The following is a 27,474-nucleotide window of genomic DNA, read 5'->3' as shown; positions in this document are numbered from 1 at the left end:
CCGTTTTGGTGCCCCGTGTGAACTGTGGCATCAGTTTGCTGTGGCCAGTCGTTGTTGTCTTCTGCTGCTTTAGCTCTTCTGCACCTCAGCTATAACGAGAGAATATTTGAGTTAATGTTGCCTTTCTATCAGCTGAACACGTCTGGCCGTTCTCTGACCTCTGGCATCACTGTCTCCCAAAGAACTGCCACTCACTTGATATTTTTTCGGACCATTCACTGTAAAGAGATGGCCTAGAGATGGTTGTGAGTGAAAATCCCAGTAGATCAGCAGTTTCTGAAATACTCAGACCAGCCCGTCTGGCACCAACCATGTGTTCATTGACTTAAATCACCTTTCTCCCCATTCAACTTCAGCAGAACGTCTTGGCCTCGTCTACATGACTAAATGCATTGAGTTTATGCCATGCGATTGACTGATTAGATGCTTGAATTAATAGCAGTTGAACAGGTTTAGCGTGTGTGTGTGTGTGTGTGTGTATACAGCTGCAAGAAAAAGTATGTGAACCCCTTGCAGCTGAATTAATAAAAATGATCTGTTCAAAAGTTGATGTAACTTTGATTCTTACAGTTTTTCTCAATCGATTTGACATTTGTCCAGACTCAGGTCACTGGTCTCCAGACAGTTGACAGTCATTTGAACACGATTTGTCCTAAACAGGTTGTACATTTTCCTTCATTTCATGCAAATTACAAATCTATGTATCATATTCTCAAAACACTGTGTTCAAAATTCTTACATTTTCACAGAAGTCCATACAACCAACCAAAACTTTAATACTGTAAATTAGTATTAAACACAAGATTTGTCTTTTTTTATTACAAAAATCCCAACCATTTGTGCACAATTTTTCAGAACATAAAAACCAAAACTCTGTTATTTTTTAAATTCTGAGTTACATTTGGAAAGTTCTCAATTTTCCCCAAATAAATATCTTCTTTTTTTTGAGAGAGAGAGAGAGAGAGAGAGAGAGAGAGAGAGAGAGAGAGAGAGAGAGAGAGAGAGGATGGGGGAAGGGTAATATTGAGAGGGAGAGGAAAAGTGGAAGAGGGAGAAAGAGAAAGGAATATGTGGTATAAGAGGAGATGAAGCGAGAAGCGCTGAGGATGTAGGAAGAGGAGAAGGGGTGGAAGGCAATGGCAATGGTTTTCTTCTTCAAGAGAAGAAAATATAGGAAGACCTGAACAGAGGGGAAGGTGGAAAGAAAGGTGTAAGAGGAGGGGGAGAGGAAGGATAGAGTACAGATGAGTTTCAAATGAAGCCACAATGCTGTCTTGGGGTCGCATAAATACATTTTTTACACTCCCTCAATGAAATCCACTTTGCATAGGGTGATCAAAACTGAGCGAAACTGTAGTTTGTGTAATGTCCACTTTCACCAATCAGCACTGGTGCAAGAGGAGCTGAGCATCACACACAGCACATTCTCCTCGTGATGATGAAAAGTATATGATTCATTATGCAGTGAAAACTGAACTGTTTTGCCAGCACGAGTGTTTAGTTTGCTGTGTTTATTGTTTTGAGAGAAACTACGTCATCTGGAGAAATGTGTCAAATCGATTGAGAAACTGTAATACTGTGTGTCGTTCCCTGATGATCCACGGCTGTGTGAGTGTGTGCGTGTGTGTCGTTCCCTGATGATCCACGGCTGTGTGAATGTGTGCGTGTGTCGTTCCCTGATGATCCATGGCTGTGTGAGTGTGTGTCGTTCCCTGATGATCCATGGTTGTGTGTGTGTGTGTTTTGTGGTGACTGTTCTTGAGTCTCGTTTGTCCTGAGCTGTTAAACTGACCAACGTTCTTCAGAAAAATCCTCCAGCTCCTGCACATTCTTCAGTTTTCCAGCATCTTCTGTATATTTGAACCCTCTCCAGCAGCGGCTGGATGATTTTGAGATCCATCTTTTCACACTGAGGACGATTGAGAGACTCAAACACAACTATTAAAAAAGCTTCTGACATTCACTGATGCTTTGAACATAATGAGAGATTATACACAATACATGTTTTTTTATTTTATTTAGTATTGTCTTGAATAAGATATTACGGCTCTTAATGCGGCGTGTTTCCTTCTGGAGCATCAGTGAATGTCTGAAGCTTTTTTAATAGTTGTGTTTGAGTCTCTCAGTCGTCCTCAGTGTGAAAAGATGGATCTCAAAATCATCCAGCCGCTGCTGGAGAGGGTTCAAATAAGCAAATGATTCAGGAAAACTGAAGAATTTTTGGGACATGGAAGATTTTTCTGAAGAACGTTGGTCAGTTTAACTGCTCAGGACAAACGAGACTCAAGAACAGCCATAAAACCACAAAAAAAGCCACAAATCACACACAGACGTGGATCATCAGGGAACCACACACACACGCACATGCACACACACGCACACGCACACGCACACACACACACACACACACACACACACACACAGCCGTGGATCCTCAGGGAACGACACACATTAAGAATCAAGGGTTCATAAACTTGTGAATGGGTAATTTTGACACCAAATAACCTCCATATAATTCTGATACATAATACAATTATACATATCTAAGCACCCATGATAAAACTTTACAGAATTTAGTGTATATTGTGTGTGTAAAGAGCAACAACGAACAAGATTGTTTTTTTATTTTAGATAAGTCAAGCTGCTATACCGAACAGGACCACACGGAGACGCCAAAAAACACACACCAAAAATAGGGAAATGCTTAAGAGTCTTTAATTGGATCATTATTGCAGTGAATCTTGTGTTTCTAGCCTGTTATATGTTTTGCCACAGTCATTCTAAAACAAATTGATGGATTTCATTCCTTAAAACGGCCATGTAGGAAGACACATCGTGGCCAGGATGACAATGTCAACATTCATCAGGCTCACATAGTGTGGAAATAATGATAGTGATGTTATTTCCATCAAGAGGTGCATGAATTTGTGGTCCAGATCTAGTATTGTCGATGCAAGAGTCCAGCCCTCTGTAAAGTCTCCTCCAGCACATCCTAAAGACTTTGAATTTAAGGTCTGGACTGAGCTGATGAATGTTGACATTGTCATCCATGGCTGTTTAAGAAATGAAAAGCTACACACACTATCATTTAGTGTTAGAAGAACTGTTACCAAACATATAACATGCTATAGAAACACAATAATCACTGCAATAATGATCCAATCATAGACTTTTGAACGTTTGCCTATTTATATCCAAATAGCAACTTTTTTTGGCCGGTATACAAATGTCAGCCATCTTGTAAAATGATCTTGAATTACTGTCATCATTCTGCATAAAATAGTCACATTAGTATCACTATTTATATTCACAAACACAAGCAAGATCAAAAGAACTGAATGATAAGAGCAGGACTGTACTCACAGTTCCACTTGCATCTGAAGTCCGCATATTTACATAGTTTGTTTGTTGTGATGCATTCTGATATCAAGACAAAGGCCAGGCACACATCAAAAGAGTCCATAAAACATTCAGCCATCAGGCAAATAAATAAATATTCCTCCGAATGCTCTCAGAACCAAAAGCGCACTCAATCAAAACCGTTTAGAGGCCCATTTCGCAAAAGCGCCGGCTCTGAATGAGTTCTGCAACATAAAAGAAAGATGACTGCAGAATAAAGATGGAGCTCAGCAGATTGGCAGTCTTGAAGCATGCGAGTGACACGAGTGAGGTTGACAGTTTAAGACCCATCTGTGATTCCCCACAGGAGCTTCAAGGATGAGAGGTTACGTAACGGCCCTCCCAATGCTCACCACAACTACAATTATTAGATAACTAATTTGTTCAAAGATATGCTAATTTATACGCCTCCCAAGACTAATTGCAGATTTAATTTTCCATTTCATTTTGATAAACACTGCCTGACTTTCTCAAACTCAAACGCAGTTCAATGTCTTTTTTTTGTGTCCTGCAGTTATGAATATCTCTCCAAATGAGAGCTGACAGCTTCCTGTTTACACGTGTTTGTTCAGATCTGTGATTCAGATGTTCAGAACTTTCTACGGTGTGGTAATTCAAATCTAATCTCGAGCTCCCGGAATGTTTTATCTGAAGCAAAAGGTCAAAGCGACGATTCCTTCAATGGAGATCCAAACATTTCCAAAGATAAATTGCTTTATACTTTCATGCTTCTGATCTTTGAACAAACACCATCCGTCAACATTTAGAGTGTTTTTGTTTTTTTTTGAAAGAAAGAAGTACTTTTATTTAGCAAAGACCCATTACAATCATCAAATATGACATTCAAGACATTTATAATGTCACAAAATATTTATATTTCAGTAATTGCTGTTTCTAAATGAACTTTCTATTCATTAAAAATACCCCAAAAACTTAAACAGTAGTGTATATATATGTATATGTATATACATATACATATACATATATATATATATATATATATATATATATATATATATATATATATATATATATATAAACTTTTAATTATCAAGTCAGAAATATGATTGTAAAAAACAACGTTCTGATCAGAATCTTAAAAAGCGTGTTATCATTCAGCTGAAAAAATGTAACGCAATAATGCCCATTTGTGCTTATGTTCTTCTTCAAAACTGTTTCATCCTAGACACTGCTGGATCTTGAGTGACATAGCATTTAAATCCATTCATGAAATGTGTATGTACAGAGGATTCACTCTCAAAATTACAAACCCGATTCCAAAAAAGTTGGGACACTGTACAAATTGTGAATAAAAAAATGAATGCAAAAATTAACAAATCTCATAAACTTTTATTTTATTTACAATAGAATAGAAGATAACATATCAAATGTTGAAAGTGAGACATTTTGAAATGTCATGCCAAATATTGGCTCATATTGGATTTCATGAGAGCTACACATTCCCAAAAAGTTGGGACAGGCAGCAATAAGAGAATGGAAAAGTTAAATGTACATATAAGGAACAGCTGGAGGACAAATTTGCAAGTTATTAGGTCAACTGGCAACATGATGGGGTATAAAAAGAGCCGGTCAGTCTCTCAGAAGTCAAGATGGGCAGAGGATCACCAATTCCCCCAATGCTGCGGCGAAAAGTAGTGGAGCAATATCAGAAAGGAGTTTCTCAGAGAAACATTGCAAAGAGTTTGAAGTTATCATCTCCAGTACATAATATTATCGAAAGATTCAGAGAATCTGGAACAATCTCTGTGGTAATCTCTCTGGGCACTGAAATGGCCAGCCTGCAGTCCAGATCTTTCAGCCATAGAAAACATTTGGCGCATCATAAAGAGGAAGATGCGACAAAGAAGACCTAAGACAGTTGAGCAACTAGAAGCCTGTATTAGACAAGAATGGGACAACTTTTCTATTCCTAAACTTGAGCAACGGGTCTCCTCAGTCTCCAGACGTTTGCAGACTGTTATAAAAAGAAGAGGGGATGCCACACAGTGGGAAACAGGGCCTTGTCCCAACTTATGAGATGTGTTGATGCCATGAAACTTAAAATCAACTTATTTTCCTTTTAAAATTATACATTTTCTCGGTTTAAACATTTGATAGGTCGTCTATGTTGTATTCTGAAACAAATATTGAAATTTGAAACTTCCACATCATTGCATTCTGTTTTTATTCACAATGTTTGCAGTGTCTTTTTTTGGAATGGGGTTTCTATGATTCCTCTAGAAACATGGATGCAACAGTTCAACCTGCTCTGTGTTAGCTATTTCTGACTAGTTTTTTAAATACATTTCAAAACCATTTTAAAGACACAAGACTAAACATTCAAAAGTGGAGTGACATCTGTATTTGGCTGCAGTGTGAATGTGAAATCTGATTTATCCTCTTTCATTGGACCGACATCCCTATCACTAGCGTAAAATGAATTGAACCCACTGCTCAGTATCAGCACTCGAAAAGCACAAACCAAAACAGAAAGATCACAGCAATCGCAATTACAAATTCCGCCATTCGCGCTCACGCAGTGCGTTTGACAGGCTGGCCAATTACTTCCACATGTTTACAGGTCATTTACTCTCTCTGGGTGATTTACCATCTGAGAGAAATCAACACAATGTGCTTCACTGATCACATATACAAATAAAACAGTCTTTATCTAATCACCAGCGTGATGAACATGACTAATTAAATGATTGCCTGTGTCTTCTGCTCTTTCAGCCAATGTGACACTTCTGATTTCTTAAACTTTACAGTTGTTCACATGGGAAACAGTGGCGATTAACAAAAACTGTTTTCTTTAACTGAAACTGAGCAAGACGTTTATTAACAAAACAGTATTCATTCTTCTTTCTTAACAGTACCCAGGTAGCCAGCGCAATCGGGCCAATTGTGGCTGAGTGTCGGCTCTCTTTGCCGGGTTCTGACAGCGGCTCAACAAAAGTGAGCCAGCTCTGTCCCAGTAACGGTTGCCAGATTTTGCTAGGTTTTGGATGTGCAGATGAGACATAGCACATCTAGCCACATTCGGCCCAATTATGGACCATAGGGGCTGGTCTGATCTGGGGTGAGATATGGCCATGTAGACCCAGACCAGTTTAGGTTGAGTGCTGGGGGTTGGTCTCCTTTCATTCTTATAATGAAACAAGTTTTAAGTGGTTATGGGTTTTTGAACCATTTCTGGCTGTTTTAAGACATGCAAACTACCTGATGGGATTTACAAGCAACTCAAGCATAACAAGTTTTCTGAAACCATAAGCTAGTGTGTGTTCCCTATGAAGAATGAGCATGACCTCTTGATCCAGCTGCAAATGTGGACGTCAGAATGGACATGCTACTGACTTAAAGAGCCTAGTCATGCTGTCGATCATATAATGATATATAAAGTATGATGTAAACACTGACAAATGCAAGTTGATGTTTGCCTCAGCTTTTACATGAGTTCTCAACGGGTTCATGTTATACAATCTGACAGGGTAAACCAATCGTAAAGCACAGAAATAAACTGCATTATGGGTTGAACTCTGTATCAACAGTAAAGTCTAGATGAACAAGACGAATAAAGCGATCAGGATGGCAGGAGAGAGATGCCGCAATATGAATGTAAGAAGTGTAAGCTAGTTTGTCAACAGGAGATGCTGTCTAAATCATTGTTATCAACTACAAGAATGATTCATGTCAAAACGAAAAATCAAATATCAATGAAGATGCTGTTGGAAGAGCATGGTAAAAAAAAAAAAAAAAGAGATACATTTTTTTAAAATGTGTTTTAATTGTTTGCTTTGTTCATGATCACAGTGCATAACTGTAGCCTCGATGCCAGCCGAACTCAGCCCCGTCCACAAATTTTTTAGGTCGGGCAGTTCGGTCTGGCCTCGCTCTATAGAGGAGTAATTATCCCCAAACAGAAACTGTTCAGACCAATGAAATCATCACGGCGGGCTTTAGACGATGACGGACAGATGATCAACAGTAACGTAATCATCACGTCATCAAAGGGGCTTGGGTTATATTTGTTCAAATCTTAAACGGGGAGCTTGTTTGTATCTGCATTCAGCTTCACAATTTCTCTCAGAAATGATGATCATGTTGGGTAAGTACTCTGTGTATCATTCAATTGTTATTTTTTTACAACACTGGCAAAGATCGTGTATTCCAGCCTGATTCCAGCTCGCGTGCAGACGGGGTTGCCAAGTTTTTAAAACAAAACCCGCCAACTACTAGCCCTAAACAATAGCTTCTCTGGGGGTTCTCCGGGGGAAAAATGGCATTTGGGGGGTAAAATGTGTGTTATTTTGGCAAGGTTGATGCTAAAATTCGCACTCATGGGTCTATATATCACATAATAGTCGCTTCAACCCGCGGACATTGAAAACAACCCGCGGGGAAAAAAAACACGTACTTGGCAACACAGTGCAGTTGAGCTCTGTTGACATTTGACCATGCCTCATTTCGGTGCTCTGATTGGTTGTAGGTCTATCCAATTGAGATCTTTCCTGGTTCGGTTGAAACACGCCCCATAATCACAGCCCAATGGAGCAGATCAGACTCATATTCTGACTAGAACTGAGTATGACCACGTCAGGCTAGCATAACTGAAGACTTAGGGTCTGAAACATGTTCAAGAACACTCTTTTGTTTACTAAAGCTGCAGTTATTTGATTTAAAATACAGTAAAAACAAGAATATTGTGAAATATGATTACAATTTAAAGTAAGTAAATATAAAAAAAAATTAAAAAATGAAATCTCAATGTTGAAATCAGTTGTGCTGCTTCCGATTTTTTGGTGCACCGTAAACCCGAATAATTTGACGAAACTAAAAAAAACTAAGGCATATATATATATATATATATATATATATATATATATATATATATATATATATATATATATATATATATATATATATATATATATATATATATATATATATATATATATATATGCCTTAAATATATATTATATATATATATATATATATATATATATATATATATATATATATATATATATATATATATATATATTTATTTTTTTTTAAGCTAAGAAATGCAAATGGTACGTAAATAGAACAGGCAGGTATTAATTTTGTACATTTAAATTGCTCTTCATTCAAAATATTCAAGTAACCTAATTCATAAATTTACTTACCTTTTACACTCTAAATCCTAACACTCAAAATAATAAATTGTTTTGTGTAGAGCCAACTCAAAATAAATAAATTAGTTCAATCAAATTAAGTTTTATGAGTATTTAGCACTTTCTTTTCCTTTTGAGCTCACAAAACTGACACATTTTAAGTAATCTGAATTGTTTCATTGTGTTAGTTTTATTAACCTGTTTCTTTAGACAAACGTAAATTAAACTGAGCTGGGATTTCCATTTCCCAGTATACTTTGCCATGACACTCAAAACTGAGAATAAGTGATAAAATGAAGTGTTATATTATGTTTTTATATAACACTATATAGCACAGAACAGATATACTGTGTGTTAAATGTTCAATATCGCTGTACTCATTCAGCTAACTATGCTAATGCTATCAAAGATTTGTGTTACCAATTAGCAAGGAAGCATTTATTGAATTAGCTAGTTCAAGCTAACCAAGTTTCCACTACTTAAAATATTTAAATTGAGATTACATTATAATTTTAAGTAAAATGTATGAATGTTTACTCAAATATTTCAAGTTAAAGGATTAGTTCACTTCAAAATGAAAATTTCCTGATAATTTACTCACTCCCATCTCATCCAAGATATCCATATCTTTCTATCTTCAGTCGAAAAGAAATTATGTTTTTTTGAGGAAAACATTCCAGGATATTTCTCCATATAGTGGACTTCAAAGGCACCCAACGGGTTGAAGGTCTAAACCAATGCAGTTTCAAAGGAAGAACTTCAGACTCTGCACCACCCCAGACGATTAATAGAGTCTTATCTAGCAACATGATCAGTCATTTTCAAATAAAAATAAAAATGTATAACTCCTTATCATTACTTTAAATGTGTCAGTTTTGTGCACTCAAAAGAAAAAGTAAGTTCTAAATACTCAAAAAGTTAATTTGATTGAATTAATTTGCTTAATTTAAGTTCACCCTACTCAAACCAATTCACTCTTTGGAGCATCAGTGTGGAAATCATAATACATTTTTTCAGAAAAGCATTTATTTGAAATAAAATTATTTTGTAACATTTTAAATGTCTTTACACTCAATCATTACAAATGTCTTTGTCAGTTTGATCAATTAAATTTCTTTACAAAGCAAAAGTGTGCAAGTGAACACAAATCATTTATTGTGCTACAAAATAGGTCACAATGCAATTCCAAACTCAATGTAAGTGTGTATTGCGTTGCAGCATTTTCTGTAATATGTACAGTGATTTGGCTGAGCTCGCCAATCTGCATTAGTGGACTAGCAGACAGTTTCAGGCCTAAAAAGGGAATGAAGTCGCAATGATGCTCCTCGCACTGTGTCGTAACACACACCAGTGTTTCAGAGGTGACAAATGAGACTTCAAGCTGGATAAATAAACAGTCCCACTAGACCTGGAAAGGAAATTGGGTCGGAAAAAATGAATCATTGAGAGTTATGACAGCGAGAGCGAAGCCCTCCCTGGCTGCAAAATGATGACAAAATATTTAATCAACAGCTGTTAACTCATCAGTCCATCTGAAAGCGCCAGCAAAGCTCTGACGGAGGAAGAAACCGTGCACATCCAGAGGTTACCCGAGCGCTTCGGCAAACATGTACAGCTCACAAAGAGCCGCAGCTGCGCCAGACACCATTTCAATTGACATTAATAAGAAGACATTTGGGGTGAAAGGATTTTCACATCACAAAAATGAGTCCTTCAGTTCTTTGGAGGCAACGTCAGATTAATGCTTTTCTCATTAGATAATAATCTTTCCATCTCAAGAACATTTTTAATCTTATTCACCTCTGGTACGCAATTAGGTCATTCATCAGCGCAAACTCTCATTGGGCTAAGGAGCTCGGGGCAGGCGCCTGAATGATGCACTTTCCTGCTAATACATAAAACTTCCTGCGGGCATCCAGACCAAATGAAAAGGAAACGGGGTTTCGCTTCTTAGAGGGAGGTCAATAAACTGTGACTACACACTTGTGGCGTAAGAATGGAACACCTTCAAGGACTTTATAGCCGCGTGATCTGGAGTGACTTCTCATTTGTACCTCATAATAAGCCAAAGGCCAATATGAAGATCGCTATTGTGCGTCGACTGAAAGGATTTGATAGCAGTGGCTACATGAATAGAGCTGCTCCATAGACCAATGACAGTAACTGCCACAAGGAACAGACTGAATTATAATAGAAGCAGGTGGTGTCCGAAGATTTAATACAGTCAGATGAAAATATGACAGAAGAATATGCAGGTGATTTGGGTAATAGTGAGATACTAAAACAATTGACAAAGTTGAACTTGAGTCTCTGCAATGGAGGCCGACTCTAGATTCTGATGAGCCACATGCATTTGAATTGCAATTTCAAATTCAGACTTTTGGAGAAAATGGCAAAGTTTAAGGATTTCTTACCATTACAGTGAAACACAACTTGCAAAAGATAGAGCAAAAGAATGTATGGATGGAAAGCGGGTATGATATAACAACAGAATGATAAAATGATAGAACACTGCAACATCAAACTTGACAGTGGATGGATGGATGGATGGATGGATGGATGGATGGATGGATGGATGGATGGATGGATGGATGGGCATGAGTGGTGGAAGGGTAGATCCGAACAATCGATAATGAGAATCGTAGTCGATGATTTTCATTAACGATTATTGCAACCCTAGATGAATAGAAAGATTGGATGGATGGATGGATGGATGGATGGATGGATGGATGGATGGATGGATGGATGGATGGATGGATGGATGGATGGATGGATGGATGGATGGATGGATGGATGGATGGATGGATGGATGGATGGATGGATGGATAGATAGATAGATAGATAGATAGATAGATAGATAGATAGATAGATAGATAGATAGATAGATAGATAGATAGATAGATAGATAGATAATTTAATTCTGATGAGATTCAATAGAATATAAAGCAACAAAAGATGAAAAAACTGGCTTAATTCATTTGAACACATCCTTTCCCCATAAACTGAATACACAACTAGAAACAGAACACACTGCGGTGACCTCAGAGAAGAGCAACACACACACACACACACACACACACACACACACACACACACACACACACACACACTCAGGTCTTTCAGGACCACTTCTGTACAGCAGTAAACATCCACACGACTCCACGCGCACAGGACTGAAAGCCTTTCGTTTAACACGCCTTTAATGGATTCTATCTTTTATTCTTTTTTTTTCTCGTGTGCATTGCAATGTGTCCCTATTGCGCCGGCTGATAAGACATGAAGAAAGTGAGGTTTGGATGGCGTCCCAGTCGTTGTGAAATGATGTTCCTTTCTTCCCTGCTTTCGTTGGTTCATCCACCCCTCCTCCTGCCTTTCTTCCCTGCGTCTGAGCGTCGCTCCGTGCAGGAGGCATTTCACGCTGTATTTTATTTGTGAGGGAGTGTGTCACACACACAACAGGGATATTTGTGTTTTTACCCTCTTCAATCAGAAGCGCCAGACATCTTTGATTACTGCAGAGCTGAAATTGCTTGTTTACTGGGCATCAGGACCAGGCTTCCCTCTGATTTAAGGTCTTTCATTTTTCTTTTGGAATATGTGATTTTAGATGATAACGTCCCTCTCAGGCCATGAACAGCTCATCAACCTCTGACTGTCCCTTCTAGTCCAACCATTATCTATTCCTTTGAAAAGGAACAACGGTTTCCGGATATAATGCAGGGCTTTTACAGATAAACATTTCCTAATATGTTTTGGCTCTGATGTCTGTATGATAAGCATCCGGTTGGTTCTATCTACATTTGCAGATTATACTATCAGTCCAGATCCTCTTATATAAAGCTGGCAGATTTTGACATTTGAAAATATCTGGTGCATCAAAATTGGACTTGCATAACTTGTGCTTACGTTGCCAACACTTTGCTCAACCAGCAAGACTTTCTTGGTTGACCAAGTTTATTTGGTGACCAGAACCAAATCACCACTAACCAGCACAAAGAACCTTTACTATGGAGGCTGATACAGGTCTAAACTGGTAATGGTATTTTCATCTTATTTTCATTCTATTCTAGTCAACTAGACTCCTGAAAAGCCCCATACAAATGGGAGTTTAATGGCTTTTCGATCATGACCTGTTCATTTTGAGGCCACTAATATGCTTTTAGCAAAAATAAAACATACACTGAAAAAAAGGTGTGTTTTAATCATGGGTTTTAATCATGTACATCATGAATCCATCAATTTAAACAATCATAATTTGTTCTCATAACTTCAAAATCATGAAATGAAGTCATTTTTAAGTAACGCAATTAAAGGTGGGGTAAGTGATATCTGGTAACTGTTGTTGATATTTCAAATCACCAAAACAAACACACCCCACCCCCAAAAGGGTCTCGGCCCTATTGTGATAGCTCCGCCCCACACATACGTAACCCAGGCAACGATTATGGCAGAATCTCTGCGTTACTAATCCAGGTCAAATATTCAATGAAAAAGTCACCCCTTCCATCACAAAAACACAAACCGTTCTCATGAACAACTCGATAGTACACAAGCACACAGTCCAGCTTACGACATATTACAATTATGACAAGATTAGAGTTATAGCGATCACAAAACACAAACCGTTCTCATGAACAACTTGATAAAGTTAGTAGGCTATACAAGCTCGATAGTCCAGCTTACGACATATTTCAATTATGACCGGATGGGTAATATAGATGTAAAGAGGAAACAAACATACCGGTATATTAGGAGTATAGTATCTTACCTGTCGAACACATTTTGTGAGCTGACGCTTGAAACACTGAGGGGATTTAGATGCTCCATACGGTGTGGAAATGAACGGGTCTTTATCATCGCTGAAGTGAACCACAATACGATCGCGAATGGACAAACAAGCGAACACGACACACGAGAATATTGAAGCAGAAGCCATCATATATTAGTTATTTCTCGGCTAATGTCCTTCCTGTGTGACTTGTGTGTTTTGAATAATGATGCGCACTGGGCCTCTCTTCTCACCATGGACACGCCCCTTACCTGCTGATTGGCCACAAGTTTGTTATTCCACTCGGCCCGAGTCCTTTTCCTAAAACAGTTTTGAAATAACACTTACTGCACCTTTAAGTAGTCTCAAAATGATTTGAATATGCTTCCTAACCATAGGTGTGCACAGAGGGGCTTCAAACCCTGCCTCTTTAATCAAATCACAAGCATCATTTGTTTTTGTATATTTTTGTGGTCATTTGACTGATTTATAAGAATGTACAACTAGCTTTCATTCTGTTAGCCAGCAATAGCACATGATGAACATGTCAAGTGCTGTGTATGAAGTGCTCTTTAATGACATGAGCTGTCTCAGTCCACAGACTTCTCTTCTCCACTGTATCATTTAAATGGTTCTAGTTATTCCAACATAATTAAACATTAAACACTATTAAACAATACAACCCCCCCATCTAAGTTTGCCCAAAAAAAACACATAAAATAACACTTATGTTCAACAATTTTACCCTTCTCATCAAGTCCCAAGCAAAGCATGCTGGGAACAGTTTCAGCAAAAATCATGTTCAAGTACTTCATTGATTCACTAAGACTAGAATGACTCAGGTCATTCTCAAAGGGATACGGACTGCATTATAGTAGCTGGTCTAAAGGTCCGTGGCCTCCAGTTCTGTTATTTTGATCTTCTGTCAATTTTAGTTGTATGTACACGCACACAGACACACACCTATACACCAATCAGGCATAGCATTATGACATATGATTATGAGGTGAAGTGAATAACGCTGATGATCTCTTCATCACACCACCTGTTAGTGAGTGGGATATATTAGGCAGCAAGTGGACATTTTGTCCTCAAAGTTTGTGTGTTAGAAGCAGGAAAAATGGGCAAGAGTAAAGATTTGAGTGAGTTTGGCGAGGGCCAAATTGTGACGGATAGACGACTGGATCAGAGCATCTCCAAAACTGCAGCTCTTCAAGTACTTCATTGATTCACATTCACCCAAATAATGTAATCTAGTAGATTGCACATTTTAGAGAATTACATTCATCGAAAGCAAAGACATTTTGTTGCGTAGAGTGAAAATAATAAGATTAAAGTAAATTGGACAATGTGTATTTTTCTTTTTCCCCCAGTGTATATAAAAAAAACACTGTGAATGTTTAAGGTTTATTAGCAGGCCATGAAGTTCTACAATATTTTATTAATAATAATAATAATAATAATAATAATAATAATAATAATAATAATAAATCAAATAAAAATAACGAAAATAATAAAATAATAAAATACAATAAATAAATAAAACGAAACAAAGATAACAAAATACTAAAAATAACCAAGATTATATATAAAATGAAGTTAAAAATAAATAAAACAATAAAATAAAATATCAAATAAACAAATTTAAACCGAATAAAGATAACAAAATAATAAAAATAACCAAAAAATATGTAAAATAGAATAAATTAGAAAAATAAAATAAATGTTTTAGAATAAATTAAACAATTAAATAAAAATAATGGTGTTGATGTTCAAAGTTTAACTGGTTATCATTGGACAAAAAAGTCTACTTATAGCGAGCTATCCATATAAATGATAAGTGAGAAAATAAAAAAAAATAAAAAAATATGAATTTATATATATATATATATATATATATATATATATATATATATATATATATATATATATATATATATATATATATATATATATATATATATATATATATATATATATAATCAATTTAAAAAAGAAACCATAATAAGATATGGAAAAACAAACAAACAAATAAACAGAATAAAGACAACATAATGAAAATAACCAATAACATATAAAATAAATCAATTATTAAACGATAAATCAATGAATAAAATAAATAAACAAACCAATAAAGTTATAATAAACAACTAAAATAAAGTGAAAATAAAAAACAAATAAATCACAATTGCAAAAAAATAAAATATTATGTAATGTAATGTAATAAAATACATAAACAATATACATAAACAAATAAATAAAAATAAAAATAATGGTGACAATGTTCAAGGATTGAATGAATGAATGAATGAATGAATGAATGAATGAATGAATGAATGAATGAATGAATGAATGAATGAATGAATGAATGAATGAATGAATGAATGAATGAATGAATGAATGTCGGGTTAAGGTTTAGCTGGTCTGCAGTGCTCGTGAAGAGTTATCAGTCTGATGTCCACTCAGCGCAGGAAGACTTCAGTGGTTGCCATGAGTGAAGATGGCAGATTTCACATCACGTCTTCCGACAGCAGCGGAGCGACTGCCAGTGAGATGAATGGGAATACTAACGAGTGGCTTTCTCCAGGTATTGCAGACATCCTTGATGTACAGTAGACTGCAGACATCAAGGTCTAAAGATGTAAATCATTTGAGAAAACCACACAAACCTACTCAAACAACAATAAATCCCTCATAATCTTATTTTTTTCAACATTGCTGTTTGCTGGTGCAGAATTGAAGCCAACAAGCTTCATGTTTCTCAGGAAAAAACACGACCTGGTGAAGGACAAATCAAGTCTGTTTCTTAGAGATGATCCCCATCACGTCGGCATGAGAATCGACTGCTGGATTTCGGTATAGTGATCAACGTTATGAATGAACACTGTTTGAAATGTTCCCAGAGCCCCCGTGCAGGAAGAACAGTGTTTCTACACACAATACTTCTTTCAAGCGTATAACTGTTCAAAGCCGCTCGGACATCCTGCGTCCAGCTAATTCTAAAGAACTGAGCTATTTGAACACAGTCACACAGGACGCGGTAAACAGGCACGGTACATTCAAACACTGCAGTGCTCCATGAGTAATTGGTGTTCTGATACTCATTTAGCTGTTAATAGCTAGAGGTGGGAAAGATCGCATTCAAATCAGCACGTCCAAAAGCAGCTTTCATCCGGAGGGGTGTTTGTTTCTCACACAACGGCTCAAAGAGAAGATTCTCCCAATGAGCCTCTGAGTGGTTAGTACACACACAGGAGAGAGAACGGCTCCCGTTAGATCAGTTAACATCTGAACTCTTTCTCCTCAGTCTGACATGAGATTAAATGGAGAACAAATTGAGATGTCTCCCATTTAGAAAATAATCTCACATGAATCTCCTCTAGAGATTTAGAAAAGACCTAAACTAAAACCTGCATTCAAAACACTGAAAGCAACACTACATGAAAGCAATGGCAAGAATAGAGCCTTTAGGGGGCTTTAAAGGGTTTGTTTTTTTCCACAATAAAAAATAAATAATGAAATAATAAAAACTAAATAAATGGCATCAACCAAAAACATCTATAATACTTATAGAGAGCTAGCCATACAAACAAACAAACAAACAAACAAACAAACAAACAAACAAACAAACAAATAAATAAATAAATAAATAAATAAATAAATAAATAAATAAATAAATAAAGCATGGATCTATATCTATAATACTTATAGAGAGTTATCCATATAAATAATTCAAAACAAATAAAAAACAAATAAACAAATAATAGCATGGACCAAAAACATATATAATACTTACAGAGATTTATAATTATGAAATAAATAAATAAATAAAATGTTAAAAGCATGGACCTATATAATACTTATAACGAGTTATCCAAATAAATAATTAAAAGATAAACAAATTAAAAACAAATAAAAAAAAGAGTAATTACATAAAATAAAGCATGGACCTATATCTATAATACGAATAGAGAGTAATCCATAAATAATACAAATAAATAAAAAAAACAAATTAAAATAAAATAAAATAGTAATTTAAAAAAAGCATGGACCTACATATGTAATATTATAGAGAGTTAGCCATATAAATAATAAAAAACAAAATAAACAAAAAAAATTATCAAATAATAATCAAATAATCAAACAAACAAATAAATAATAGCTTGGACTAAAACATCTATAATACTTCAAGTTATCCATATAAATGATACAAATAAAAATAAATAAAAATAACAAGTAAATAATGAAAATACAATAATGATGCCAATGTTCTGGGTAGGATATGAATGAATGGATGAATGAATGAATGAATGAATGAATGAATGAATGAATGAATGAATGAATGATGTTTTTCCATAATAATTTCCATAATGAATAAAAATTGGTACCACAACTATAATGATAAGGGGGCAGAGAAAGAGTGATTTTTTTTTGATGAAAGATAAAACCATTGACAGCCAATCAGAATCCCTCCTGACTGTAAAGAGCTTGAGCATTTAAAGCGACAGGCGACAAAACAGCAGCATGTGCTTCTAATGAACACAACGATATTGTGCAATTTAACCATAAAAACAGCATACTATGTGACTATGAAATGAGCAACACCCAAGCAATAAAATGGTACTCTTGGCACTGTCATCTAATGATCAGTTTTTGTTTTGGGGACAAATAAGCATTACCAGACAGCCTACATTATAATACAACGTTATTTCTATATCCCCTAATGAGGTTTATAGTAAGCGAACGGCTCACTTTGTGGATGATTTGTTGAAGCCGTTGCTCATCTGACAGCTCCATCTTGATTTATCAGCCTGCAAGTTCAAAAATTCTTCAAAAACTTTAAATTGTCTTGAGCTGTTCCCACACGAGTCATAGGAGTTAAGATGCGTTGTTTAGGTGGCTGTGGTCACTTTCACTTCTAGCTGAATGCTGATTTCATTCTGCACGTCCTGTGGGGAATCGTGCTCTTCTTTTCGAAGCGGCAGAGGTGTGCTGCTGGATACAATTTGTTACACATGAGTAGCCCGGGCTGCTTTGCCATCTCCTCTAGGGGTTTTCACTGGGATAAATAGATCAATTCTTCTCTCAAGCTCTTAAAGCGACTGTTTGCCAGTCAATGCGCGACTGATGCAGCCGTGTCAAGACTTGCATGCTGGGATGAACGGGCACAATACCTTCATTCCCAAAAGGCCTCTGTGAGAGTAAGACTAGAATGACTCAGGTCATTCTCAAAGGGATACGGACTGCATTATAGTAGCTGGTCTAAAGGTCCGTGGCCTCCAGTTCTGTTATTTTGATCTTCTGTCAATTTTAGTTGTATGTACACACACACAGACACACACCTATACACCAATCAGGCATAGCATTATGAAATTTGATTATGAGGTGAAGTGAATAACGCTGATGATCTCTTCATCACACCACCTGTTAGTGGGTGGGATATATTAGGCAGCAAGTGGACATTTTGTCCTCAAAGTTTATGTTAGAAGCAGGAAAAATGGGCAAGAGTAAAGATTTGAGTGAGTTTGACAAGGGCCAAATTGTGATGTCTAGACGACTGGGTCAGAGCATCTCCAAAACTGCAGCTCTTGTGGGCTGTTCCCGGTCTGCAGTGGTCAGTATCTGTCAAAAGGCCCTGTGGGGCAAAGGTAACATCTCCTACAGGAGCCCATCTTGGACCGACCTGTAATATCCAGGAGACACTGCGAACCTGCTCCATCTCTTGTTTTTATTTTAATTCTTACACATGGTATTCTTATTTCTTATGCATATGTTATCACTATTTTAATTAATTTCAAATTAATTTCATTTTTAATATGTCAGTTTCAATATATATATATTGTTTTTGACAATACTAAATTGAACTTAGTTTATTATTTTTAGATCCCTTTTTAAAAGTCTACAACTCTGACTACATTAAATACAAAAAAATGTCTATATTATATATAAAATTACATACCACTGCTAAAATCCACCTACATTTAACAGGTTGGCGTGTTTTAATGTCAAGCCCTGTATACATAGCCAAGCATAACACTTAAAATCTGCTAAAGAACATGCTAAAAATCAGCTGATGGGGAGGAAGAAATAATGCGAAGTAACTAACACCTCGCTTTCCATAAAAAATAACTAGGCAATGCAATGAGTTGTTAAAAGCAACGTTCCCAAACAATAATCGCACATCAATAAACAGAGGTTTTAGTCAAAATGGATCACTTGTGCATTTCATTGTTGATTGGCACAGTGGCTCTCATAGTTTTGAGCTGCCTCAGGGTTTCTAGTAAATCTGGGAGAAGCAGCATGAGTTTGAAGCCGGTTCCACACCCTCAGCGATGCCTGTGAGCGAGGCATATGGCTGACTGCATACACGTGACAAAATGCACAGGCTCAAACGAAACCTCCTGAACTGCCGCCTGGATTGCAACGGAGAATTGGTAAGTAGAAATGTCCTCATTTGAGAAGCAGCATGAACTTTGCTGAATATTTATCATCTTAAAAAGACAAAAATGCTTATTTTAACACTAATTATGGCTAATGTAGAAAACAGGAATTTGTGAAATCAGGGGAAATGGACTCAACTTACAATTACTAACAACGCTAATAGGCACAAACAAGTATTAGGTTGTTATTGAATCAATTTGTGGATGAATAAACTTTTTTTTGTAGTCCACCCAAAGACAGTTACTCTATATCAGTGTCACGTCTCTATAGTCTTGGGTTTTCTTTCAGGAAAGAAATAATTTACCCAAAAAGAGAAAATGTGATGTGTATCTGCTTACTCCCAGGGCATCTAAGATGTAGGTGTGTTTGTTTCTTCAGTAGAACACAAATGAAGATTTTTAACTCCAACTGCTCATATAATGCATGTCAATGAGGTGTGCTTCTATGAGAGCCATTATAAGAGTAAAAAACACATAGACATGTGAATCCATATTAAATCCTGTGGCTCATGATGATACATTGATGTCTTAAGACACAAAATGATCGGTTTCTGCAAGAAAACCAACAGTATTTATTGTATTTTCCCATTGTTTATTGTATTAATATTCCCAACGCCATCACATCCACTTAAGAAGGTGAAAATAACGGCGCGATCATAGATATGTGTACATAGATTCTATAACGGACTGCTTTGAGACAGAAGGGTTGGAGATCCACATGCAGTATTTATAGAGAGGGTAATCCACAAACGTAGTCCAAAAACCAGGAAGAGGTCATAACAGGTAATCAGTTCAAAAAAGAATCCACAGAACAGGCAAGAAATATAAAAATAAAAAAAAACAAGAGACGAGACGAGAAACCAGGGAAACGCTCAGAAATGCAGTTGTGACACTAAACAAGACTTCGCAACAAATGAATGAGTGAAAAAGGTATTTATAGACAGAGGTAATGAGGTGATGAGACACAGGTGTAAACAGTGAATGCTAATGAGTCCGGGCAAAGGATCATGGGTAATGTAGTCTATGATGTGACAGTCCGGAGTGGAGTGCCCTCTGGTGGTAATAGCAAGGGAATTGCTCAGTCGGTCACATACAGGTTTGCTAAGTTAGCGTTTCATTAGGTGCGTTTGCATGCATCTGTTTAAAAGTCCAATCCGAATGGAAATGCTTCATATAAATATAAAAATATAAAATATTGACTTAGTGTCCGTGAGGTCACCCATAGGATTCTGAAAAACACGTTCTAAAGCGTAAAGTAGAGACGAGCTGGCCATATCCATCAACGTGTCATCGCGTGTCACTTCCGGATAACAGAAAATGGGCCAAGAGGCGGGATGTGGGCGGAGCTTAGGTGACACGATGACTAACAGACAGCGGATAAATGACTATCCACCTGTCACTCAAGTAGCCACGGCCTTAATTATGCAGAACTTTAAGGCTTTATATAATGTAAACGAATGAGTTATAAAAAGATTCAGCAGGAAGTGCAAAATTAACCGTATAGACCAAAATCACAATTTGTACTAGGATATAGACATGTTTTGTTCTGCTGTAAATATGGGCATTTTAACATGGGGTTCAATGAGATTCTACTCCATTCTGGAGCCAGTCGAGGAATTGCAGTTTAAGTCCCTTCCCTTTTGGCTTCAACAGAAACTGGGGAAGGTTGTCGCTTGGTTACAACCCATGTAAACACTTAGCCTGACAAGCCAGACCCACATCAAGATGTTTGGTCTGGAAACTCACCATTGACAGCTCATTCTGAGGGGCGGATAAACGGTTGTCTTTCAAACTTCCTCTGCACGCGATAGGATAGCGCTACAACCAACCAGAATGAAGGTGAAGCAGAGCTCGGTGACAGATTAAACATTCACCGTATCCGGTCGGCAAAACTCAGAACGCATCTTCCCTTTTTAAGAATGACTTCAGTGCCGTTCTTTGTTCTTTTCTCAGAGAAAAGCTTAACTCCCAGTCTTCCAGAATCGCGGTCAAAGCTGATTCGAATGACCGCCGTTTGCCAGTTTCTGTGTTTACTAGAAGCACACAAACGCAACTCAGCCGTCGTCATTATGGCCCCGCCCACCGACTCTATACACGATGTGATTGCCCCGGCAACAGTTAGGGGAATACAGCTCAGAAGGGTATTGAGAGTTGCTAGACGACACTTGCGGGCAGATTAGATTTGCTGCCGCTAGAGTGCGTCTAGATTTCTAGGCTAGTAAACACTGTAAAAAAATGTAATGCAAGTTACAAAAATCCTGCGGTGAGCGTTCAGTACACGCATACTTTTCTGATAACAAAATTCGCACCACGCATACTGTACGCTGAACCTCGCGGTATGTGTAAAGTGAAGTATACTTTGGCCTTTAGGAAACACACCCCAGAGTGTTACTTACAGACTGGGAAGAGAGGAGCTGCAACAATGTCAAATATGGGGGAAAAAATAAGGTGTTTGTTGAACATTCAAGAATGAACCTATTCTAGTAGAGCCCAAAACAAAATCAAGCCTTTGAAAAAGGGCAAAATATGGCTTCTTAAATTAAAAAATAACAATAAAAATGACAAATAAAAATTCTAAATATTCATACAAACCATAATAGTCTCTCAATGACACTAAAATGCACTGGCACTGACACAAAACACCTCTTCAACATCCACTTTGCACACGATTGGCCTCTAGTGTAAATCATTAACATCACATAATTAAAACCCCATATAATGATAATCCAGCACTATCAGTAAGAGCACATAATGAAGGAGCATTACATGATGATATTAACATTTAAACACACTCAGGTGCAGAGGAGAACGAACGCGTCAGGCTGAGAGCAAAGATAAGATCACTCAAGCTGGATGAGATAAGTCACATGATGGATTACACGCTAAACTTCAGAACTTTAAGCAAATCACACACAAACACATGGCTCCTGCGGTCCATTTGCAGGACTGATTAACTTTTGGGCTGTGAGTGTGATGGATTCAGCCGTGTCAGGAATCAATCGTCTCTGCGCTTAAGACAACCGTGGTGCTCCGAGAGAGATACCTCACAACAAGGTTTTTCTCGGTTACTTCATGATGAATGAGAGACCGCCGTACAATCCCAACATTTCTGAAATTACAAGCTCAAAAGATTACATTTTGTGTTATTGGAGCTGGGCCGGGCGTTTGTGGCACGGATATTAACGGTGTGTTCTGCTCTCAAAGTGTTGGATGACCGTGCGTTCAGCTCGACTGCAATACAGGCTCATAAACAATTGATCACAGGACCACGAGAAGAGCACAACAGCACAATATTTACAGGGTTTGCAGTGCAGCGAAGTATTCTTCTTCTACAGTCATTATTTAGCTAAACATATACAAACTCCATAACCTGTGAGGATTTAATTAAATTAATCTTAACAAAAGGTTCCATTTGTTAACATTACTACATCAGGCTAGTTAACATTAACAGTGAAAAATGCTTCAAAAACATTTATTTATCTCAGTTAATGTTTCTTTCAGCGTTTAGCCGACTAAAGTGTTAATAAAATCAAAAGATGTATCTGTTAATATTATTTAATGGATGCGAGCTAAAATGACCTAGCAATAAATAATTCACCAATAAGCAAAGAGGAATAAATACTGTAACAGATGTATTGCTCACTGTAAGTTAATGTTAATAATGAGACCTTATTGTAAACCCTTTATTTAGACTTTAAGACATTAAAGATTTAAGTTTGAAACAATTCCAGTAACTTGCACTGTTAGGATATTCATCAATCAAAAAGTAGCCAACAATGGGTACATTATCATATTTGGGCTTCATTTCTATTGTTATTCTTTCTTGTACAGGACAGTAGTTATTTAAGTTATCCTTAAATTAAATCTTAAAAGTTAATCCAATGCTATTATGGCTAATTTCAATAACAACCTTTTTTGCAAGTGTTTTTACAGTTATCATTATCATGTTCAGCACCACGTTTTATAAATAGCAGGTGTGTTCAAAAAATGTTGGCAAAATGCAGTTTTTAGGAACTGAAAACGACTGCGCCATTGACCAACAAAAACCTATTTATTTTGTTATTTAAAGGGTGTGTTAGTAATATGAGCCTAGGCGGGTACACAACGTGCGTACACTCTGCTTATTACACACACAGGGACACAGCAGCACACACATGTTTTTTAATATTAAACATAAAAGGATTCCTCTCTAGGGAGAAGCGTTCAGTCTTTCCACTCGCAAATCCCGCCATGTAAAGAGTGCGAGTGCAATGGGCTTTTAAAGGGAATGGGAGATGAGACTCTGATTTATTGCACATTACACACAAAACAAACCCATGACTAGGTATAACCCTTCTGGACCACGCACTTGGCGCGTCAACCATTTTTTCCAACTAGCAAAAGTGGATTTGGACAGTACATTTGTGCCATGCGCTTCAGACCATGTGCTCAGATCGGTAAAATAGGGCCCTGTGTGTTGCTCCTTACACTACCTTAGTCACCTCAGTTTTCAGTTGTAATGAAAAGGAACAGTTCCATTTCTCCCTTTAAGCCATTTTTAACACAAGACATGCTTGCAGCCATCTTTTTATACACCCCAGTGCAACTATTTCCAGAAACAGTGTTGATATTTGAAATCAACCCTAAAAAACACGCACCCTACATTCATTTCTTCGTCCCCAAAATCCACAAACACGCAATGCAAGCTAATAATAATACAAATTTGTTACATTTATAGTGTTTTTCTGGGTTCTCAAAGTGCTTTATATGGAAAAGGGGAAATCTCCTCAACCACAACCAATGCGCAATACCACCTGGATGATGCGACGGCGGCCATATTGCGCCAGAACGCTCACCACACACCAGCTGATTGGTGGAGAGGAGACCAATCAGGATATGGGGATTATTAGGATGCCATGATGGAGAGAGGCCAATGGGCAAATTCAGCCAGGATGCTGGGGAAACCGCCTACTGTTTTTCCAAAGGACATCCTGGAATTTTTAACGACCACAGAGAGCCAGGACCTCGGTTTAACGTCTCATCTGAAGGACGGTGCTTATTGACAGTATAGTGTCCCCATCACTATACTGGGGTGTTAGGACCCACACAGACCACAGGTTGAACACCTCCTGCTGGCCTCACTAACACCTCTATAAGCAGTAATCTGGTTTTCCCAGTTGGTCTCCCATCCAGGTCCTAACCAGGCTCAGCCCTGCTTAGCTTCTGTCTGTAGTCTTGGGCTACAGGGTGATATGGCTACTGATAGATGTCTCTCTATTATAGCTGAAGAAAAGCAAAACAATGCTTCGTGAAAAAAAAAAGCATGATGATGATGAAGAAGATGATGATGAACAAAGGACAAGGAAGAACACGAAATAAACAGTACACAAGACTATATACAAGCAAGAGTTGGTTGATAGTCCCCAGCAGCTCCAGACACACAATGACACTCAAAGTGTCCTGTTAATAACTGCCCTGTAGCTAACATTACAACAACACAATATCTGGGTTCTGTCAAACCACAAAACCAATGTTTACTCCCGTATGGAGGAGAAACGACAAAACCTCAGTGTTCGTTTTCAGGCCTTCCCCCTTCGGTCTCTCCAGCACCGCAAAGCTTTTCTAATATTAACACAGTACCTAAAGCTCTAGCACAACCCTGTTTTCCCAGTGATATTCCTTTGAGCTTTTCTCTTTTATAATTTTTCTCAGTTATCTCTGCAGTCTTTCTTTCCCACTCTCGCCCGCAACATTCGTGTTTTGTCCTGCTTCCGCTCAGAAAAAAAGTATCAATATTTCTTTTCTGTACGTCCATGAAATTTCCATGAAATAGTTTCAAGTTCCGTACGCCTATAGCCACAACCTACACATCCCAGCATAAACGCTCCTGATAAATGATCTGTTATTAAAGCAACACCATTCACAAACCACTGTTAATTTAACATAAAATACTGCAGGCATGGTTTGGCACGCAAAGTGCGCTCCCTTAATAATCCCCAAAAAGCTGACATCCCAGTTCATCACGATCATTATAATCAATGAAGCTGTCTGCACAATGAATCTCTCATGGGCCGCATTTACACTGCAATTCCGATTTGGTGACTATATCCGTTTTTTGTGACGACTAGCTTACATCATCTTTTAAAAGCGACCCGTATCCGATATTTGCATTTACACTATACACTTGCGAAACAGCCCAAGACGCTCTGACCTGGAAAAGGAAGTAAAACGGCGCAATATGCAATGGATGAAGATAAAATCATTTTTCAGTGCTTTGCTTTCTGCAGAATCTTTAAAGGTCAGCGAAACATTGCTCTTGTAAGGTGTAAAAAAAGAGGAGAGCCGCAGTTCGTGTCCACCTGAGTTGACTGACGTCATTCGCCTCCGTCCCTTTATCAAGGATGCACGACTCTCATATACTGGGGAATATCCGATTCGACCGCTCACATGGCAGACGCAAATGCACGTATCGGTATCATATCGGATTTATTACCACATATGAGTGAGGCCTGAACCATGCAGTGTAAATGGGGTCATAATGTCTACACGTATCGCCCGCATGCAGAATCCAGCACTGACGTTTTGAGCAGTGAGTGGATTCTAACTTGAACACAATGGCCAATCAGATGCATTCAACAAATCAGCACGCTTGGAATTGGCCAAAAGTTTGGTCAATTAAAACCCTGCCATGTATAATATGTATTATATATAATATGCCATGTATAATAATTTTTATTTTATTGTCGATGTTCTTGTTGCTTTTGTGCAATAGAATTATTGATTTGTTTTTAGATGTCTTATATTTAGATTACATTTCTATCTATCTCTCTCACACACACACACACCTTACTGCCCGCACCCCCGCTCGGCCATCAAATCTTGTCCCGCGCAGTACTCTGCAGATCTTGCTCACTTCTCTCCTCCTCCATCATGAGTGGACACGCCCCCTACTGCTGATTGGCTCATTCTTTCTCCTCCCCATCACGAGTGGACACGCCCCCTACTGCTGATTGGCTAGGAGCATGTCGTGCTCTGCTCTGTTCCATCCACTTTCAACAGTGTCTCTTAGAAATCGCACCTATGAGGAAGAACAAAAAAATGTTTTAGTAACTTTTTACACATAATTAATACAATCTGAAGTTAATAGTATCATAAATGCATGCTTTATGCATTAAAAAAGAGGCATTTTTCTAGGCTGGTCTAGCTCATTAGCATACAAATACTAAAGTAACAAGCGCTTGGCTCTTGTTATAAGCAGACCGTCTCTGATATACACTGCCATTTCCTTCAGGTAATGCAAATCTAGTTTTATCATTGATGAATTCTGTGAACATGGCTGAATAATATTAGTGCTCAATGTGTATTTCTGTTCAAACTTTCTTACAAAGCATCTAACAAACTAAAAGAAAAGATCCTTTGATAGCAGTCGTTCTGAATGAGTCGTTCCCACTGCGTCTTCATTTTGCAAGGCTGAGTTATAATGTTCATGGCGGGTCTTGCTGGGCGACGCTTTTCTCAATTATTACCACATTCATGAACGGACCTCTGCGTCAAAAAGTGCTATTCAGTTATTCAGGCCTCTTGCAGACAGCTTGACTGTTTTAGTCTATTTTTGAGGCTGTTTTCTTGTGCTCTGAGAGCACTTACGAGACAAAGAACACAAAAGAACAACGCGTTCAGACTAAACGCTTACCTGAGGGACGCAGCATTATCACAGCATGTTTCTCACTCAAAC

The 27,474-nt window shown here is 37.5% G+C and overlaps 1 long non-coding RNA gene across 1 annotated transcript; it reads right to left on the bottom strand.

Moving 5' to 3' along the window:
- LOC137063009 (uncharacterized) lies at positions 1 to 27,474 on the bottom strand. The gene is made up of 3 exons (XR_010901329.1): positions 27,433 to 27,474; positions 26,585 to 26,817; positions 1 to 89 (listed from the first exon to the last, which is right to left on the bottom strand). It is a non-coding gene; the product is annotated as an uncharacterized lncRNA (long non-coding RNA).

The sequence above is a fragment of the Pseudorasbora parva genome, chromosome 23 (genome assembly GCF_024679245.1).
Source record: "Pseudorasbora parva isolate DD20220531a chromosome 23, ASM2467924v1, whole genome shotgun sequence".
NCBI classification, from domain to species: domain Eukaryota; kingdom Metazoa; phylum Chordata; class Actinopteri; order Cypriniformes; family Gobionidae; genus Pseudorasbora; species Pseudorasbora parva.
Note: the sequence above shows the minus strand (reverse complement) of the source record. Positions and strands in the feature narration are given on the sequence as shown.